Source organism: Callithrix jacchus, chromosome 18 (genome assembly GCF_049354715.1).
Source record: "Callithrix jacchus isolate 240 chromosome 18, calJac240_pri, whole genome shotgun sequence".
Lineage (NCBI taxonomy): Eukaryota > Metazoa > Chordata > Mammalia > Primates > Cebidae > Callithrix > Callithrix jacchus.
In genome coordinates, this window is record NC_133519.1 from 9,026,244 (window position 1) to 9,048,386 (window position 22,143).

General features: G+C 38.1%; 3 pseudogenes across 2 annotated transcripts; 2 read left to right on the top strand and 1 right to left on the bottom strand.

Annotated features, from left to right (window-relative positions):
- The first annotated feature begins 42 nt into the window (after window positions 1-42).
- LOC118151237 (WD repeat domain-containing protein 83 pseudogene) lies at window positions 43-2,285 on the top strand (annotated as a pseudogene). Its single transcript, XR_013529185.1, has one exon. The product of XR_013529185.1 is annotated as a WD repeat domain-containing protein 83 pseudogene (transcript).
- A 2,940-nt stretch (window positions 2,286-5,225) lies between these two features.
- Window positions 5,226-7,099, bottom strand: LOC118151236 (germ cell-less protein-like 1 pseudogene; annotated as a pseudogene).
- A 4,650-nt stretch (window positions 7,100-11,749) lies between these two features.
- On the top strand, window positions 11,750-16,877 carry LOC144580149 (hepatoma-derived growth factor-related protein 3 pseudogene; annotated as a pseudogene). The gene has a single exon (XR_013529193.1). The product of XR_013529193.1 is annotated as a hepatoma-derived growth factor-related protein 3 pseudogene (transcript).
- The last annotated feature ends 5,266 nt before the right edge of the window (window positions 16,878-22,143 follow it).

Sequence of the window (22,143 nt, forward strand, 5' to 3'; positions counted from 1 at the left end):
TTTTCCTTTATCATTGTATGTTCTTAAAGACATTTCAGCCTCAGGACGGAGGCTTGGACTCCCCCTACCCAGAGAAATCTTCCTTGCAAAGGGGAAATTGGGAAAATAACCTGAAAGCGGACTTGAATAGCTCTAACCCGAGCCAAAATGATAAACCCGGAAGTGAGAACAGGAAGTAGGTCAGGGAGGACAGTAATAGGGTTACACCCAAGCGTGGGTTTCCAAGGAGCGGAATCTTCCGTGCACACCGATTTAAAGCGCCGACGAAGGGGCCCTGGGACCATGGCTTTCCCTGAGCCAAAGCCGCGGCCACCGGAGCTGCCGCAGAAACGGTTGAAGACTCTGGACTGCGGGCAAGGGGCAGTGCCAGCCGTACGATTTAACGTGGATGGCAATTACTGCCTGGCGTGCGGCAGCGACAAGACCCTGAAACTGTGGAACCCACTTCGGGGAACGCTGCTGCGGACGTACAGCGGCCACGGCTACGAGGTGCTGGATGCGGCCGGCTCCTTTGACAACAGCCTCTGCTCCGGCGGCGGCGGAGACAAGGCGGTGGTCCTGTGGGATGTGGCATCGGGGCAGGTCGTGCACAAATTCCGGGGCCACGCAGGGAAGGTGAACACGGTGCAGTTTAATGAAGAGGCCACAGTTATCCCGTCCGGCTCTATTGATTCCAGTATCCGCTGTTGGGACTGCCGCTCACGGAGGCCTGAGCCAGTGCAGACGCTGGATGAGGCCAGAGATGGCGTGTCCAGTGTGGAGGTGTCAGACCACGAGATCCTGGCAGGGGTGCCCTGGCTCTGGCTCTGCCTGTGGGTCCCGGCGTGGTGCAGTCACTGGCCTACCACCCTACGGAGCCGTGCCTGCTGACCGCCATGGGGGGCAGCATCCAATGCTGCCGGGAGGAGGCCTATGAGGCAGAGGATGGAGCAGGCTGAAGCCAGAGGACCTACCACCAGGACCAAGAACAGGCACAGACACAGAAGGACTGCGGAGACCATTTTATTCTAGAGATGCAGCTGACCGAGGAGTAGGGGAGGGGCTGGGTCTGTAAATTAATAAATAGAGGGGGGGTAAGGCCTCCCCGGGACTGCAAAAAAAAAGACATTTCAAGTGCTTTCATCTTTTCTGAAATGTTCTTTCTGAAGATAGTAATTTTTTTGTAAGGAAACAATTGGAAGTGGTTTGTGCACTATAATGAAAGCCTATTTTACAGGCAACAATAACCACAGACTTAGCTAACATATCATTAAGGGAAGATGGCCAAGTTTACTATTGTCTTTTGTATTGTTTGAACCCCTAGCTTGGAATCACCTGCTTTATCTGCTCTAAGATACACTGTAAGAGGCTATTAAACTGGACTCTTGTACTTAACTTTTCCAGTGTTCTTTTATAGGCCAGTGTGTACAGGTGAGAGGAGTTAGTAATTGCCAGTCTCCAATCAGCAATTAGCTCCAACTAAGGCTTCCCAGCTGCTCATTCAGGTCTGTGCTGACTTCCCTCAGCCAATTTAAACAACCAAATATTATTGGTCACAATTCAGGCTAAAAATGTAAGAATCATTCATAGCTCATCATTCTGAGGTACAAACTATTTGAAGACATGCCAATTTCAATGCAAATTACTTATCTTGTGGGGTCTCCAATACATGCAGCTGTAGGTACATCGGTACCAAGGGGGCAAAACAAGACCATACAATATGCTGGAGGCTGGTGTTACTATCCTTCAAATAACTAGTAATATTTGTAAAAATCTCTCTGAAGGAGAAAAATAATCACAACACTTTTATATAAATGCATTAATTCCAAATTTTCTAATAATTTTAAAGATTTAAAATAAAATACATGTTTGAAGTGGGAGTATTTTTAAATAGTAAACATTGTCTTTAATACATTAAAAACTTTAGGCATAATTTTCTTATGAATATTTAATAATCTTATAAATTGTCCTTAAATAAATAACCTCTGGGTGTTTTACAGTTTTACATTTTACATTTAGGTCTGTGATCCATTTTGAGTTCGTTTTTATGAAGGGCATAAGGTCTGTGCTTAGACTCATTTTTTTTGTAGGTGGCTGGTTAGTTGTTACAGCACCATTTGTGGAAAAGACCATCTATTCTTCATTGTATTGTCTTTATCCCTTTGTTAAAAATCAGTTGACTACAGTTACGTAGGTCTAACTTTTGGCTGCCTGTTCTAGTGTTTAAAATGTGAAATCACATGTCATAACCTTCACATATGTAAACATTTTAAATAAAAGCTTATTTAGTATACTCTGTCTACCTACCTACACAGCACGTATGTATTTACTAGGGAGAGAGGGTGTAATGAAATCCAGTGATATATGTGTTGTTGTCCCTTCTAGAGGGCAGAATTATGGATGACTTAAAATTACCCTAACTATATTTCTTTTCTTTTTACAAGTATTTACTTTAAAATAATAATTTTAAAAGATCAAAGAATTTCAGTCCCCTAGAAAGTGAGCTTGGATATACCCTGAACTAGAAAAATACAGGGCTGGTCACAGTTGGGTCTTTATTCAGACAAGCAGAATGACATCTGAGGTTCTGCTTCTCTCCTTAAAGCTATAGATCTTTTATTTATTCTTAGTAATTTATTGAATTACAATTATATAATGTACAAAAATGAAAGCAAAATTGTTTGAAAGTATTTACATTAAAAAAAAGTATTTCGCTTAATCTGGTCTCCCTACCCATAATTTCCATTAGTTAGTGTTAAACAAATTCTATTCTACTAACTGTTTCTTCTACTAAATACATTTATAGATCTAAATATTTTAACTCTACTTATATGCACTGGTGTTCTTTTTTAGGTTACAAAGTTATGGCATCAAATCAATAAAAATTTAAATGAGAGGTTTGAAAAAGTCTGGATTGTTAAAAACCCAATTGGAACTCTAAGTCAGATTGGGACTGCCTAATTGATGACCTCTTTCTAAGTAATAGATAAGTCAAAAGTGAAGAAAAATTAGTCACTGTTCCTTATTACCTGTTGATGAAATTATTCTTGATACAATACGTTACTATTACAGTGGTTAGAAATTGTGATTTCCAAAATCACAGATGACAAGTCTTAAAACACTAAGAAAATGGAAATATCAAGCATCTTCTTGTAAAAATTCAGAAGCAAATTTAATATTTCTTTTTCTAGCTTACACTATTAACACTTTATTGAAAATATTTCTGTTGAACAAACTATGCAAACACATCAAAGTATTTGGTAAGAAAACAAACGGGCATCTTTACTACCAATGTGAATTACTAGCTGACAATGATCAACTTCTCAAATAAGAACATTAACCTACTTGTGATTGAAGAAAGAATTATCCTGTCTATGGATGACATCAGCAACTTGGCCACGACAGAACCATTGGATGAAACCACATATAACTCCAATTTGGCCAGTTAACTTATATAAGTGAAATGAAACCGTTAATTTTATTCATTAATATACTCAAACATTATCTTCCAAGATTTGCAAAAAATTATCCAAATAATTTAAGCTTAGCATTTACATGTTTTTCAACACATAAAGAAAGGGTAAGGAACTTCTTATACAGTAATGAGACAGAAAGAAAACAACAGCTTCTGGTGAAAGAGACCTCATATAGCCAAATATAAAAATAAGGACTGTAACCTCTTCTTTTTTTTTGAGATGGAGTGTCACTCTGTTGCCCAGGTTGGAGTGCAATGGCATGATCTCCGCTCACTGCAACCTCTGCCTCCCTCCCGGGTTCAAGTGATTCTCCTGCCTCAGCCTCCTGAGTAGCTGAGATTACAGGCTTGTGCCACTATGTCTGGCTAATTTTTATTTTGTATTTTTTTTTGTAGAGACGGGGCTTCACGAGGTTTGTCATGGGTGGTTTGAAACTCCTCACCTCAAATGATCCTCCTTCCTCGGCCTCCCAAAGTGCTGGGCTTACAGGTGTGAGCCACCACACCCAGCAGATGCCCAGCTGAAATGTAACCTCTTGATAACGGCCAAATCACTGTATTAGAAACATTCAAATTCCAGCTCTGGGGGTCAAGGGTGAGGCATTTAGAAGGTTCCTTTAAGTTAAACCAAGTGGATAAATTTTGACAGGAAAGCAATTTATGAACCTATGGACATATAATTAAAAAATAAAAAAAATTCTTAATAGATTCCAAAAGTTAAAAGGAGTTGGAAAAAAAATCTAACTAGAAAGAAAAAAAATTTTGGTTTCAATTAAGGGGGGGCTTTGGTCCATTTTATATAAGAGATTATTTATTCTTTTCCCAAATGGGCATTTATTATTTGCACAATAAAGATGATTCCTACATTAAAAACCATAACAAAACTACACATTAACCACAGAAGTACTTACTCTAACTGGAAAGAAAATGAACATGGCTATTGTCAACACAGCAATTAACACAAAAGGTCAAAATATATAAATCATGACAAGTGTACATCTCATTTTTACAAAAATAAGTTCCATTTTTACATTAATGCTTCATCAAACTTCTATATTAGAACCTCTGACCTTATTTACATTTACTACGAAGTTTCTATTAGCATGTGTAACTCAAAGGCACTCAATTCAGAAGGGATAAAGTCCTGAGTTGAAGCAGGAAACAGAGTTCCCAACTAAAATTTGGACATAAATAATTCTAAAGATCAGAGAATATTAAAATATTTAAAACTGTAATATCTGGTACATAAATAATTCAAAACCTCATAATAAAGATGTACAGACTGTAAAAGAAAACACCATGTAAGGCAAGAAACAGCCGTGGAATCAAATGGATTTTTCCCTCATTCAATGTCATTTGAAGGTATGAAGATAACTTTCATTGTTCTTAAAATCCTAGGAAAGCCAAATTTTAAGAAATAGCAAGACAATGCTTAAGTTTAAACAAAGTTTCTCAGCTGAATTTCCAAAACCAGGAAGAAAGTATTTAATGATTAAAAACAGGTATGGACTGGAAAGATTAGACAAAAGGGGGACTCATGATGAGCAGGCAAAAACATTCAAGGAAAGCTTTAAATGCACCAACTGAAAACAGCGTTTCTAATTGGCCATCCAAATTATTCTTTTAGATTATTTTAGCCAAATAAAAATAAATTTACAGATGGATAACTGAGGTCCACTAACATAAGGTAGAAACAAAGTGTAAACTAAAAATTAAATCTATATGTTGTTGCAGATAAACATGAGATTTACCTACAACAGTTTTCTACTGATTCTAAATTAGAAGCGTGAGTTGACATCTTTCTAACAGAAATGGTTTGACAGATATTTTCTTGGCTTTAAAATGTTTTTTCATATATGCATAGAAATGCACTGAGGATAAGAATAATCTTCTGTATTGTCCGTACAGATTGGAAGGCCTTTGTCATTGTCAGTCACCTTAGATGTGAATTCAGTAGGGCCATTAAATTAAAGCTGGCCTAAAAAGTTTTCAAAGCGCTAATGTTTCCAACTGATGAGATCTTCAGTTTTCTGCATTTCCTGGGTGATTATTATTTTCAATTCTTTTTTCTGGCGATATATACAAGAAGTTACAGCAGATATATAAAGGGAAGATCAGAAGCCGGCTGTCCAAGTTCATCACCTCTTGTTCCTGATCTTTTTCCAGTGTAAGTATTTGATAGCCAGTTGTTCTGCTACATGTTAGTTTTCCACTACTATCAAAAGAAGCCAAACCTAATCTAAATGCTATGCTCCTTCGAGGTTGTAAACTGACAGATCCGCTACAGGGCCGATTCAGTGTATTGCGTTTGAAAATGACATATCGATTGGTGTAAGTTACAAGTAGGTTGAAGCCAAAGTTAAAACCCGTCCAACGCCAGCAGTATTCACCCTCTTTGGCAAGCTTTCTACCACACCTCATGCGATTTCCCTCTAGATCTTCTTTATTGATAACTTGAGGCCCCACCTCACTGTCTTGCTCTGCCCGAAGCATTGCAAACCACTGCTGTTTATACACAGAAGACAGCCATACTGAAGGTACTGTAGCATCTTGTTCAATAATTCTTGCAGAAGCCAGGTCACTGATAATATACTGTAACCTTAAATGTCTGAATACTGACACAAATGGTTTTCCTTGTTCAGTTTCAAGAAAGGACATACCTTCAAGATCCTTTTTCTGTTTAGAAAACCAGACATCTGTTTCTATTAAAAGCTGTTTTAAAGATCAGTTCCAAGAAGGCACAATGAAGGAACACCCATGTTTTTAGAGCAGTGTATACATCCATCTCCACTCGCATCACAAATAAGTTAGAGGAACCAATGAGCTGTTTCGTGACGTTTATACTGAGTTGTTTAAAAAGTTCAACATTTTGATGAGTCGCCAAATTGTTTAGAAGCCATTCAAGACATTTTTCACTACAGAATCTATTTGATAGGTCCCTGCTGATGTGTGATAGCCACAGACAGTTTTCACATTAATTATTTCCTTCATTGTCTCACCACACTGCTGTATTAAACCATCCAACTGTAGCATACGAGCTGCTGCCAAAATGGCAACAACTCGACTGGGCTTTATCAAGACATGGTCTCGATGCAGTGAACCAAATGCAGCCTGCAGTGCTTCTACATCAATGTTGTGATCAGGAATCTCTAGTTCAATAATATTCATGCGGGATTTTATCCAAGAACCACTGAACATACTAGAAAAGTAGCCAGATTGACATAAATATATTTTGTGTAAGCTCCATTCTTTCCTGGCACACAAATCTTAATGGCACTGTTTTCACCATTCAAAAATAATGTTTGATAAATATATTTGGATGTACTGTTTAATATTTTCCTTCGAGGGGTGTTGAGGAGCCACTACTGCTCGTCCTCTTCCCCTTCCTCATCCTTCTCCGAGTCTGGGTGACAGTGGCAGAAGGCCCCGCTGCTCCGCTTGCGCTTGTGGCTGCCCGGGCAGTAACAGAAGCTGCGGCCCGCCGCATCCTCTCCAGTGTCCGGCCTCCGGGCTCAGCCCCCCACTCTGGCACCCTGCTCCAGCTCGGCAAGGGTTCGCCTCGGCTGGCAGAGCACCCGGCTGCTCAACGATCCCATGGGTCACGGCTCCCCGGGACTTCAGGGAGCCCAGAGAAGGCGGTCTCCCGCCATGATGTAGCTGCCGCCGCCGCCATCCTTTCCAGAGTGCAGGTGCCTATACCGCCACGTTCTCACACACAGCCCCCACCGTGTGGACGCTGCCGCCTCCATCCTCCGCCCCGCCTGCAGCGTCTGGCCGCGCTGCACGCCCGCACCGCGGAACCTCGCCCCCTCGAAAATTTAATATTTCTTTACACAAGTGATATGGCAACAGAACATAGCAAAATCTATGTGATAGAGCAGAAATAATACTAAGATGAAAGTTGATGGCTATAAGCACCTATAACAAAGAAGAAAAATGTCAACTAAAACTCATGTCCTTTGCAGGGACATAAATAAAGCTAGAAACCGTCATTCTCAGCAAACTGACACAAGAACAACAAACCAACCACAGGTTCTTACTCATAAGTGGGTGTTGAACAATGAGAACACATGGACACAGGGAGGGAAACATCACACACCAGGGCCTGTCAGGGGATGGGAGACTAGGGAAGAGATAGCAGGGGGTGGGGGATGGGAGGACAGCATTAGGAGAAATACCTAATGTAGATGACGGGGTGATGGATGCAGCAAATGACCATGGCGCATGTATACCGGTGTAACAAAACTGAGCATTCTACACATGTACCGCAGAACTTAAAGTACAGCAAAAATTAAAATTCATTAAAAAAAGAAAAGCCAGGAAAAACTAGCAGAAAAAAAGAAATAATAAAGACTAGAGCAAAAATAAAACTCAGCAAAGAAAACAATACAAAATATCAACCAAAAAAATGGTTTTTTGCAAAGAAATACAACTGACAAATCTTTAGCCACACTAAAAAAATAGAAAGAATAGCAAAGTAAATAAAATCAGAGACAAAAAAGCAGATATTACAACCAACGCCTCGGAAATTTAAAGGATCGTTCGTGGCTACTATGAGCAGCTATATGCCAATAATGTTGACAACCTAGAAAACAGATACATTTCTAAACATGTGCAACCCTAAAGAAATCCAAAACCTGAACACACCAGTAACAAGTCATGAGATTGAACCCATAATAAAAGTCTTTCAGCCAAGAAAATCCTGGGATCCAATGGCTTCTCTACTAAATTTACTAAACACTTAAAGAACTAATGGCAGTCTTGCTCAAACCGTACTGAAAAATAGAGGAAGAAATATTACTTCCAATTTCATTCTCCAGGACACTATTACTCTGAGACCAAAAGCAAAGACACAGGCGGCGGAGGGGGGGGGGGGACAGGAGAGAAATCTATAGGCCAGTGACCCTAATGAACACTGATGAAAAAATCTTTAACACTGATGAAAAAATCTTTAACAAAATACTAAGTCCAATATCATATTAAAAATATATTCATTATGACCAAGTGAATTTATCGCTAGGATGCAAAAATCATTTAACATACACAAGTCAAGCAATGTGATACATCATGTCAACAGAATGAAAGATAAAAGCCATATAATCATTTCAACTGATGCTGAAAGCATGTGATAAAGCGCAATATCCCTAGATGATAAAAATCCTCAAAACACTAGGTATAAAATGAGCAAATTTTAACATAATCAAAGGCATATATGATAGACTCACAGCCAGAATTATGCTAAATGGCTAAAAACTCAAAACCTTTCCTGTCAGATATGGAAAATGATAAGAATGTTCACTTTCACTACTGCTATTCAATATAGTACTGGAAGTCCTTGCAAGAGCAATCAGACAAGAGAAACATAAAAAGGTCATCTAAATTAGAATGGAACAAGTCAAATTATCTTTTTGGCAACTGACATAATTTTATATTTGGAAAAACCTAAACACTCCATCAAAAGACTGATAAATTCACCAAAGTTACAAGATATAATATCAATATACAAAAATCAGTAGCTTTTCTGTATGTCAACTTAATAATCTGAAAAAGAAATGAAGAAAATCATCACATTTAGAATAGTTACAAACAAAATAGAATATCTGAAAATAAACTTAATCATGGAAGTAAAAGATCTCTACAGTGAAAACTATAAATCATTGATGCAAATAATTTAAAAACAAACACATGAAAATGGAAATATATTTTATGTTCTATTGGAAGAACTATTGGAAGAATTAATATTGTTAAAATGTTCATCCCACCCAGAACAATGTATAGATTCAATGGATAATTCCTATGGAAATTCCAATGACAATAGTCACAGAAATGGAAAAAATATCTTAAAATTAGTATGGACCCGCAAAAGACCAATAATATCCAAAGCCATCTCGAGCAAAAAGAATTAAACTGCAGGATTCACATTTTCTAATTTCACATTATAGTACAGAGCCATAGTAACCAGCAAGATACTGGCATAGAAACAAACACATAGACCAATGGAACAGAACAGAGAACACGGAAACAAATTCACACATCTATAGTGAACTCATGTTTGACGATGAAGCCGAGAACATATATTGGGGAATGATAGTTTCTTCAATAAATTGTGCTAGGGAACTGGATATCCATATGCATGAGAATGAAACTAGACCCCCCCCAAAATATATAAATGTCAAACCCAAATAGATTGAAGACCTAAATTTAAGACCTCAAACTACAGAACTTCTAAAAGAAAACGTTGGAGAAACTCTCCAGGACATTGGTCTAAGCACCAGCAACCAAAACAGAAATGAACAAGTAGGATCACATTCAGTTAAAAATCTTCTTCAGGGTGAGGAAAACAATCAACAACCCACAGAATGGGATATAATATTTTCAATCTACTCATCTGACAAGAGATTAATAAGCAGAATATGTAAAGTTCTCAAACAATTCTATTAAAAAATCTAATAATCTGATTTAAAACTTGGCAAAATATATGAATAGACTTTTCTCAAAAGAAGATATATAAATGGCAAGCAGGCATATGAAAAGATGCTTGTTATCAATGTTCATCAGAGAAATAAGAATCAAAACTACAATCATCTTACCCCAAATAAAATGACTTTTTCCCCAAAAAATACAGGTAATAATGAATACTGATGAGGTTGTTGAGAAAAGGGAATTCTCTCACCCTCTGTTGTTGAGAATGTAAATTAGTCCAACCACTGTGTAGAACAGTTTGGAGGTTCCTCAAAAAATGAAATAGAACTACCATATGATACAGCAATTCCACTTCTGGATATATACCCAAAATTAAGAAAATAAACACATCAAGGATACATCTGTATTCCCAAGTTTACTGTAGCGCTATTCACAATATCCAAGATTTTGAAGCAACCTAAGTGTCCATCAGCAGAGGAATGGTTAAAGGAAATATGGTACATACACAAAACAGAGCACTATTCAGCCCTAAAAATGAATGAGATTCTGTCGTTTGCAACATGGATGGAACTGGAGGACATTATGTTAAGTGAAATAATGAAGAGCCTAAAAACCTTGACTTCACCACTATTTAAATTACATATGTAACAAAATCGCACTTATGCCCTTAAAATTATACAAATTAAGATATAATTTTAAAATAGTATTCGATTTTTATTCCAAACTATAAAATAAATAATCATGAATTCATACTTACATAAATAAATGATTAAGTAAATACATAAATGGGGAAGACACAAGTCTCCTGTGTAGAGGAATTTTAAACAAGCAGAAATTTGACTCTTAAGGAGCTTGTGCAGAATTGCATGCTCCTTCGTGAGGGGTGAAATTAGTGTCTTCCTTCCAGAAAGTACAATTCATAAAGGAGGACAGAAAGAATAACTCCACAGTGGAGAAACCCGACAGACTCTACTTCCACAAGGCAATCAAAGTGAACAGCAACAGTGACAAGTCACTGAGATGTCTACAATACACCTATCTGTACTCAAAGCTATCACAGAGAAGGAAAAGCTGGAGAACCTGTCACAGCCAAACAGAGCCTCAGGACATATGATCGCTAAATGTAATGTGGTATCTAGGATAGGGCTCTGAAACAGGAAATGAATATTAGCTTAAAGCTATGGAATAAAACTGAAGAAATCCAAATAATGTGTGAATTTCAGGTGAGAAAATGTATTCATGTTTCACTAATTGTTTCCAATTAACCATATTAAAGGAAGATGCAATAGAAGGTAATATTGCAGAGACTGGATGCAGTACGTATGAGAACTCTGTTATTTTCTTCACAAAAATATAAAATTGTCCTTTTCTTTTTTGTTGTTTTTGAGATGGAGTCTCGCTCTGTCACCCAGGCTGAAGTGCAATGGCACCATCTCGTCTCATTGAAACTTCCGCCTCCCGGGTTCAAGCAGTCTCCTGCCTCAGACTCCTGAGTAGCTCAGACAGCAGGTGCGTGCCACCACACCCAGCTAATTTTTTGTATTTTCAGTAGAGATGGGGTTTCACCATGTTAGCCAGGATGGCTTCAATCTCCTAACCTCATGCAGCTATCTCCTTGACATAATAATTTCATTCCTTTTGAATATATACCCAGTGCTGGGTAACGAGATTGCTGGATAATCAGGTAGTTTCACTTTAAAATTTTTAAGGAAACTCCATGCTCTATTCCATAATGACTGTGCTAGTTTACATTTAACTGCAATGTGTAAACATTCCCGGGGAGCGGAAGGGAGCGGGAAGCCGGAAGCGGGTGGAGGGGGATGCTGAGCGCGCGGGAGAACAATAATAAGATCGTGTTTGCGGTCGCTGCCCGAGGAAGAATTCGGAGCAGACCAGAGGCCCGGCGCTCGCGCGGCGCCCGGGAGCCCGGGAGGGAGGCCGGCGGCGGGGACGTGAGGCAGGCGACGCGGTGCTTGTCGGCAGCGCTCGGCGGCGGCGGCGGCGGCGGCAGGGACCTTGGCGCGGCCGGACGCGGGCTCCCCTCCAGGGCGCAGTCCGTCTGCCCGCGGGGGGGCGGCCTCCCGGCGGCTTCCAGGCGACCAAGGACTACCAGGAAGGGGAGCGGCTGGGATGGCGCGTCCGCGGCCTCGCGAGTACAAAGCGGGCGACCTGGTCTTCCGAGATGAAGGGCCACCCGCACTGGCCGGCCCGGACTGATGAACTCCCAGAGGGAGCTGTGACGCCTCCAGCAAACGAGGATCCTATCTTCTTCTTTGGCGCCCGTGACACTGCATTTCTAGGTCCCAAAGACCCTTTTCCATGTGAAGAGTACAAAGACAAGTTTGGAAAGTCAAACAAACGGAAAGGATTTAACGAAGGATTGTGGGAAACAGAAAACAACCCAGGAGTAAAGTTTACTGGCTACCAGGCAATTCAGCAGCAGAGCGCGGCAGAAGCGGAGGGAGAAGGTGGAAATACTGCAGATGCGAGCAGTGAGGAAGAAGGTGATAGAGTAGAAGATGGAAAAGGCAAAAGAAAGAAGAAAAAGGCTCAACACGGAAAAAGTCATATACTTCAAAGAAATCCTCTGAACAGTCCCGGAAATCTCCAGGAGATGAAGAGACAAAGACTGCAAAGAAGAGGAAAACAAAAGCAGCTGAGGGTGGAGATTCGGGCAACGACGCGAGAAACACAACTTCAGACTTGCAGAAGACCAGTGAAGGGACCTGACTACCAGAAGAATGCTGCGTATTAAGAGAAACCACAACAAGGTCATATGTGTGCTTGTCTAATATTCTTGGATTTGATAAGAACCAACCCATAGTCCTTGTTGTAACTGACAGAGCCCCTGTTTGTAAGTACATTATTCATATTCCTCTCTGTTGTGTTTCGGGGGGGAAAAGTCATTTTAGCTTTTTTTAAAGTTACTGATTTAATTGCATGTTATTTGGTTGCATGAAGTTGCCCTTAACCACTAAGGATGATCAGGGTTTTTGCGCGGACTTCTACATGTCTAGGATCCTTTCATCAAGGCAGTTATGATCACCATGTTCCTGCCTTTACCCCACCACCACCAAACACTCAGTTAAATATAAATTAGCCTCAAAGCAGTTATGCTCACCATGTTCCTGCCTTTACCCCACCACCACCAAATACTCAGTTAAATATAAATGAACATCAAGGCAGTTATGATCACCATGTTCCTGCCTTTACCCCCCCACCACCAAACACTCAGTTAAATATAAATTAGCCTCAAAGCAGTTATGATCATCATGTTCCTGCCTTTACCCCCCCACCACCAAACACTCAGTTAAATATAAATGAACACTTTTTAGATGACCACTCAACATAATGCTTAAGAATGGAATTTCCTCTCTGTGACAGAACCCAGGAACTAAATCCTAAATACATAATGATGGTATATTGAAGACGAAATTAAAATTGTCCTTCAGTTTTGAGGCCATGTTTAAGTTTAACCATATTGTGAAGTATCTATTCTGTATTAGAAATAGCTAGTTGACAGCTTATACTTCTCAAAATTCATATTGTTATGTCCACAAACTAAGAGATGTGAAGTCAGTGAGTCTTTTTGTGCTACTCCAAAATAAAGGCAATGATTTATTTTTTCCCAGGGCCAATACAATTTTGAGCTAAGCACTCAAAGTGGGTACTTTACATTTTAAAGCTAGAAACAGCAACAGCCCTATGGAAAACCAGACAAAGCACTGACTTTTAAATGTAGACTTTTAAAATAAACTGTCCTTTTGAAACTACAATTAGAATATTCACCCACAAACCATTCTGTGCACATTATTGTTGCTATTGTGATAACAGAGAATTGTATTTATTTTTATGCCAGCTTATATTGTGAGAACAGATTGAGTCAGTTTGAGTTTTATCAAGCTTGTTAATGCTTGTCCTTGGAACATCTTTCGCGTATTCAAGGTTTGTAGCTGAAAAGTTTACTGTAAAAAGAAATCAAAAACAAAAAATGTATTGTTTTTACAGAATAAATTTACTGGAATATGTACTGGAGTAAGGGTTGAGGTTGTAAGCAAACTGTTAGTGTAATTTGGCTTCATGTCTGTAATGTGAGGATTAATGTGGTTCGTACATTAAAGCAAAGATTGTTCACAGCAAGCTGACAATAGAAAAAAAATTCCCTTTTCTCTTTTCCTCATTCTCATCTGCATTTGTTATTTTTTGTCTCTTCAATAATTGACATTCAAATGGGGGTAAGATGATATCTTGTGATTCTGATTTGCATTTCCTCGATGATGAGTGATGTTGAGCACATATGTCTGTTTATATGCCAGGGCCATGCCGTTTTGGTTATATTTTGGAGTCAGACAGTGTGATGATTCCAGTTTTGTTCCTTTTACCCAGAATTGTTTTGACTATTAAGGGTCTTTTGTGGTTTCATGCAATTTTAAAACTGTTTTTTTTTTTTAATTTCTGTGAAGGATAGTATTCGCAATTTCATAGGGATTGCATTGAATCTGTAAATAAAACTGTTCTAAATTTTTAATGCCTACTTTTTATAAACTATCCTCAAGAAAGAGATGAAAAATTACTAAAAACGTATCCTGAATTTTATAGCTCTAAGTAGTATTGCATCAAAACAAAAACATTCTTTCTCATTATCATTTATTTTTGTAAGAATATTGAGAAGAACAAGTACTAACGGCTAACTAAAAAACGTAGCAATGGATAATAAGTAATCAATCCTTATTCTGGCCTCTTCTACACTATATTGTTCCGAGCAGCATAAAAAATCTTATTTGAACCTCATAATATAATTTTGCACACTTTGAAAAAAATAACAATTATTTGAATACACAATGAGGCAAAACACCAACACATAGCATGAGGTGAATTAATATATTTTGCATATAATATTGATTAATACTGTTAGCATGGCTGCCAGAATTTTTCACTGATTTGGGGTTATTAGTCTGTTTTCAGCTGTAGTCCAAAGTTTTTTCTCTAATTCCGTCTCTGCTTTTCTTCTCCCATAAGACATTTGCATTGAACTTTGTGTTTCCTATTATTTTTCATAATAAAAAACACCATTCAAAGTTATACTTGACAGGATAAAATTTATGTCTATAACAATACAGATGATTCTGTATGTAAATAAAAGTAGTTACATAGTTTCTGAGTGGCACATTTTTTATCCTGACATTGGTGGGTATGTGTGCTGTATTTGCATTGATGTTGAAAGAATGCACAGACATAAAGTTTTACATTGTAACATATTAATAGAAATTATAGTTACATTTCTACCCTATCAATTTAAATACGAAATGAGTTGCTTAAAAATTATTTTTAAAGTTCAACAATTCCATAATTATTGTGGCCAGGGTACAGTTACAGCAGATGACACATATTTTTATCTGGTAATAGTTACATTGTCTTCGTTCCTAAAAATCAAAATTTTACATTTGCATTTTTAATGACTTTACAAGCACTTACAGCCACAGTCTGCTTGTCATGATGAATCAGGTAATGTACATGTAATTCTGCTGGTCAGTGGTTTATTGTGTTCATCACTGTATTTCCACTGCCTACCATGATGCCTAAGCATGGAAGAATAAATGAATCATAGTTTAACAAAGGCAAAACAAAATGTGCGTTTTTTAAATTATGTTAGTGAATGAATAAATTTATGTTTATTTTTGAAGCTTCGCTATATTCATTTTAAAGAATAGTTTCAAATCTTGTTGGACATTTTATTTTATTCAATATTTTATGAAGAATCCTGAGCTTACCTGTGACTGTATGAAGTTTGGCAAAGTCAATGAGAATTTCAAATATTCATTGAGGAGTGTTGTTGCTTCCAAGAGGCTTTATAAATAAGTATTCTCCCTGAATTTGACAACCTAATTACAGAGAATAGTTTTCTGAGACAGTAATGTAACTTTCTGGGGAGATTCCTATCACATTTGAAATTTTGCTAGAAAATTTAAATCAGGTGACTACTGACAACTTGGGATTCAAACAATTAAGGGGTTATTATGTTCCAGGAAACAAAAATGGCTTTTAAAACGGTAAATTCATGGTACCTCAGCATGACAGCAATGAATCTCTCCCAATCCCAAAACACATAACATGCTCATCATAACTTATGCTGGTTTTCACCGGCAAACCAAGCCTTCCCTCACATGAGTCTCCACAATAAATGATTCCTCTTCCTCAGCATACTCTTCTGCCAGCTCACTTTTTGCTGAACTATTGCTCTCTCACTCCTGGGCTAATTTATCTGTTTTCGCAATAATGTCATACTACAAACCGCCTAAAACCTAGTGCTTCACCACAACAGAAGGTATCTTTACGCATGCGCCCCATTGCACTCTGAAGTTAAGTGGCGTGGGCTGGACTCCGCTAATCCTGGCTAGACTCATTCATGTGTTTGCAGAAGTTGACTGTTTGGCATAGGCTGGTTGCTCTAGGATGACCTGGCTGCGACGACTCCATGTGTTGCTCACACTCCTCCATTAGTCTGCTCTCAGCATTTACTCACAGTGTTGGGAGGAGCCCAAAAGAAAACAATGGAAAAACAAAAGTGCTTTCTTAAGCTTCAGACTGGCCCAAATAATTCAATAGTGAAGCCCAGAGTTAGTGTGGGAGGACAGTGTCAAGTGGTAGATATACCAGGTGGAATGCAAAACAGACTATTCATGCAGTGAGTCTCTCATGATAAATATCTGTATCTCTGTGTGCATTTCTGTCTGCATCAATACCCATGATGTACTTTAATTTGATTTCCAAGTTCAAATAACAAAATGGCTACAGCAGATGTTTCTTCGCTTCTATCAAAAAAATATTAAAAGTTGACCTGTGCTTTGATTCTGTGACAATAAAAATGTTAAATGTCACATAATATAAAATACTTGTAACAATATTTTCTCTGTTCAATTCAAATGTAATACCTTATTGGAATTCTCTTTTCTATTTTCTATGCACTATTAAACATCAGACATCTCCTGTCTCATTGTCACCTAATTCTTTATCTTGTTGAAATCCCTAGAACATTTGTCATATCCTTTTCATTGTCCATATGAATTAAGCTATCTTTTACTGTTATATTTCAGAAAATGTGTTTTCTCTCTACCTTCCAATACACTGAAATCTTAAATGCAAGACAATATCTAATTATTTCTCCAGAATAACTCTTATGTGTCACATTATCATCAATACTGGATATCACTATAAAGGCTGGTGTTATTATTTATGTACTGACGCTTACTTGTATTATCAGCTAGCATTGTGAGGGACCATTGTGAATTACTATTAATATAAATATACTCATGTCTTAAGTATGGCATGAAATAAGGATGGACTTTATGATATCTAGGATAGTGGCTCTTTAACTTGGGTGTATACTAGAATCTACCACAAAACTTTATAGATACAGACTTCTAGTCCTCAGTCTGGTCTATTCTGAGACATGTTTACATTAGTTGTTACATTCTACAGAAGTTGTTTTCAGAGGCCAGGGAATCATATCAAAATATAGAAAAATGAATGAATAGTTAAGTTCCATAGCATAGGACGTACATAACCAAGACAGTCTGAATGATTAATTCAAGCTTACTCAAAGGTGAAAGACAAAGAAAAATGTTACGAGCTGCAAACAGCAGTAGGTTGTCCCCAGGAGAATTCTTCATGAAGCGATAAGGAACGTAACATTCATCTACAGGAGAAGAGCTGTATCTAAGGCTAGCCCATAAAGAGCAGCCCAGCTTAGTTTATTCAGAAGGCCAATAGTATACATCATAGAAGGGCTGAAATTAAAACCAGTGCATCTATACTTTTTTATTTTAATAGAGGCTTATCTTTTAAAAGTAGAAAGTATTATGTGGCTATATTCCAAATCATTTCAGATGGAACTATAACTAAACAATTACAAAAAATTATTGAAAAAAATCCCTCTTTATTACAGTGGCCTTACAAAGTTCTTGATAGGAGAAACTTTATTAGTTTGGTCTTCATAATCAGAAGAATTGTATGAGTTAGTTATCAGCACTTCATCAGAATATTTTGATTACCTCTTCCTGTACAATACAGTATCCCAGAACTGAGTGGGTTAATGTAACTATTTCATCTGTTTTCTATTCAATGGATTAGGAACGTCCTCAGGACATTGCAGGTGCAGCTTATCTTTGCTCCAGTTGGTGCTTGATGGGGATGAAATGCTCAAGATTATTTCCTGTTTCACATGTGTAGTACCTCAGCTAGGACTGCGTCTATGTTTGAGGAACAGTTAGAACGTATCATCTGGGAAAGGATGATTCAGTTCCAAGACGTCTCATGCAAATGGCTATCAAGATGGTTGTGGCTGTTTCCTGGAAGCTCAACAGAGACTTTCAACTGAGAAAAGTATGCTTACTGTCCACTGCGCTCCTCACTTCTCTGGCACATGGTGATATTAGTTTTTTCTCCAGCATGATGGGATCGGGATATTTGTACGTCTTATGTGGTCGCTTGCTTCTAAAAGTGCAAAAGCAGAAGCTGCCGAAGTTTCTTCTGGTTTAGGTCCAGAATTTAATTAATCACTTAATTAAAGCAGCTCACAGGCCCATCTTGGGCAGGAGGAGGGGTAGCTGAAGTTCTACAAGTATGTCAATACCAGAAAGCATTATTCACTGTGACCACCAATAGACCCTTTCACAATAGGTTGATCTGTGACCCCCCACTAATGTGTGACTTACCGTATGCAAGTCACGTTCAACTACCCACCAAAGGAATTCAAAATCTCATGTTATTAGAGCATGAAGCTCAGGTTTGAAGTCCCAGATCTCATCTGGTAAGACAGGTCTAAGTGTGGATGCGGCCACTCAAGTATGGTAATTTTTAAACTCATAATCTATAAATTTAGCAGGTAAGTTACTTTCTTTCCATATATTCAACATATCTGAGGTAAGAATTATATAACTTTAGTATTTTTATTCATGATGGAGGTTGGTTGATGAAAGGCGCATAGCAGCTGTTAGTCCATATAATTCTTAAATCCAGCTGAATGCATGTACTATTAGGGCCCGGCTCTTAGAGCTGAACACAGTCCTCATTAGAGCCCGATTTTATTTCTATAAATAGTTCTATATGATCGTGATCATTGGATGTATTTGGATATACTTCAATTCTATATGATTCTATGGTTCTTGACTCTTCCTTCTGAACTGTACTTTCTACCTACTCCCCCTCCTGACCCCCAAAAACTGTCCCAGGTTTTCAGCTGAGTAGTTTTCTTAAGGTGCTTCCTGTTCAGATGGAGTTGGAGGCCTCACACCTCTTTTCATGCGGAAACATCTCAAACACTTCTTGTCCAGGTGAATATATTTCTCTTTACAAACATGTGTGTTTCCTGTGTATTAAACTATGATATTTGCCAGGAGACAAAATGTACACACATGCACACCCGCCACATGCACACACACACACCTCCTTGAAATAGACTCTCCTCTACTTTAGGCTCAAAGTCAGTGGGCTTCACATTTTGACAGGTCTCAGTATACGGTTTAGAGAGTAGAGTCTTGATGCCCCTCCTTAGATCTTTCTAAGGTTTTAATTAAAGTTTATTTAGGAATCTCATTATGAAGGTGACCGTTACTGGCAGTTTACTGATTTTGCTTTGTGCTAAGAACTTCTTTATTTTGAGAACCTCAAGCTGGCTCAATAAATTAAAACTGAGAAACAGTTTTATTTTCCAATAAGAAGAAGTGCTTTGAAAATATTTTATTTAAATTCTGCTTGAAAGGGATCAGTTCTTTCATTAATTCATTTATTTTAATTTACATCTTATCCCATTTAGGTAAAAATAAAAAAAAAACTACATACTGCTATGGTATGAATGTGTCCCCCAAAGTTCCTTGTTGCAAACCTAATCTCTAACACAGCAGTGTTGAGAGGTAAGTCCTTTAAGAGGTGATTATGTCATGAGGCATCTAGCCCCCGAAAGGATTGATGCTATTGCGGTGGAGATGCGTTGTTATCACAAGGAGGGGCTGCCCCTTCCTGTCTTGCTTGCATGCTTATGCTCACGTGCCCTTCCACTCTTCCGCCATGGGATGACACAACAAGAAGAACCTCACCAGACGTGGCCCCTCGAATTTGAACTTTGCAGCTTCCAGAACCGTAAGCCAAATAAACTTCTGTTGTTTACAAATTATCCACTCTGTGATAGTCTACTACAGCAAAATGCACTGAGAAACACATGAATAAAACTAAAACACTAATTGGCACTTTTAATGTCTACATTGAAATTATTTTAGCCAAATCTAAAAGTTCTCAAGTTTGTTAAATACATATTTTATCTTCCATACTACTACAAGTGGTAGTCTCACCGGTTAAAACATTTTCTTCTGCCTCAATAGAAATTTCCTTCCTACTTTTTTTAAGAGAGAGGATCTTGCTTTGTTGCCCAGGCTGGAGTGCAGTGGGACATTCAAGCTTACTGTAACCTCAAACTTTTGGCTTAAGCAATCCTCTAGCTAGGACTGCACGTGTGTGCCATCACAACTGGCCATTTTTAAAATTATTATTCATTTTAGAGACTGCTTATGCTGGCCTCTAAGTACTTACCTCAAGCAGTCCCCCTGCCTTAACGTCTCAAAGCTTTGAGATTACAGGCTTTATTCAACATGCCCAGCCTCTAGGTATTAATTTTTAAATGACTTATATCTGTTATAGACTGAACTGTGCTCCCACACCCCTAAATTTGCATGATGAAACTCTAACTCCCAATATGGTTGCATTGGGGATATAGAACCTTTTCAGAGGTAATTAAGAGGTAATAAGTTCATAAGTATGGGGTCCTAATTTAAGATGACTGGCATCCTTATAAGAAGAGGAAGAGAATCTAGTGATGCAGGAATGCAATGAGAAGGCAGAGGTCTGCAAGAGAAATAAAAAGGTCTCAGGAGAAACCAAATATGCCAGCACCTTGATCTTGAACTCCCAGCATCTGCAACTTTGAACAAAATAAACTTCTGTGTTTAAGACCTCAAAATGACATTGTTGTTTTTATGTCAGCCCTAGCAAATTAATCTATCTGCATAAGAAAGTCTTCACATTAGAGTAGACTCAAACAACTGTCTTATTTGCTCATGACTGTTTGGTTAGGGATGTGGAGAAGGCATTTTAAACATCAATGCTTTCCACACTGCACCAGGAGCGATCAAGATTATTGACACACAGTTGGTGGGTCAATTAGAGTGTGTGGTCTGAATGTCTGCATCTAGTCAGGATCCATGTCCAAGATGACACAATCACATTGCTGGTAATCTGGTGCTGGGTATCAGTTGGGAGCTCTTCCAACACGCTCAGCTGGGGAGAAGAGTTCTCTCTGGTCCAGGAGAGTTCTTCAGTTATCTACTTGTGGCTGTCTCAGCTACCTAAGGCTTCCTTTATCTGTCTAAGCATAACAGTCTCAGAGTTGTTGGCTTAACATGGCTACTAACTTCCTAACAAATTGTCAGATCGTCTTAAATTTTCTGCCCTAAATTGGCACAGCTTCACTGTTTGCCACACTTTGTTGGTTAAAGCAGCTCACAGTGTTCACCCAGATTCAGAACTGGGAAGGAATATTTCATGCAGAAACACCAGGATAATATTCGTGTATCTATGCACACACATAGACACATGTCAATATATATGTATATACAACACATCGAATGCTTATATGATTTATCTGACAATCTTTGCTGCATATTGTGACAATGACACAATCTCACATGTGAAGAAACATTCACACAAATGTCATTGTAGTAATATCTGAAAAGACAAAACAATTTGAATGTTCTAAAACCTGCATATTTTACACAGAATTAATTGCTGTAGTCCTACAATAATATTCTTTTAAATAACATTTAGATTCATTTTTATGTTTGGAATTTTACTTGAGGAATAAAATTGCCTTTGTAAGGATAGACATTTTTCTAGAAATTTGCTTTCTAATTCTGAGTGCTACATCTATTCATCCAAAGATTTCCATAGGTTATCTTTTAAGATATTATATATCAAGTAAACTTTAATATTTTAACTGTTTCTTTTTGTTTTTCTTATTTCTATAGTGATGATAGAACTGTTTTATTTTCATGAGCATTTCCCCTAGTTTCAGAAAGATATGTTTATCACAATAAAGCATTAATCTCTATCTGTTGTTTATTAACACCTTTAACTAAGAGATGTTATCAGACTACACATATGTGACATAGGTACTAGCCGTATAATTGACCATATTTGAATGAGTCCAGGCAGTCAAT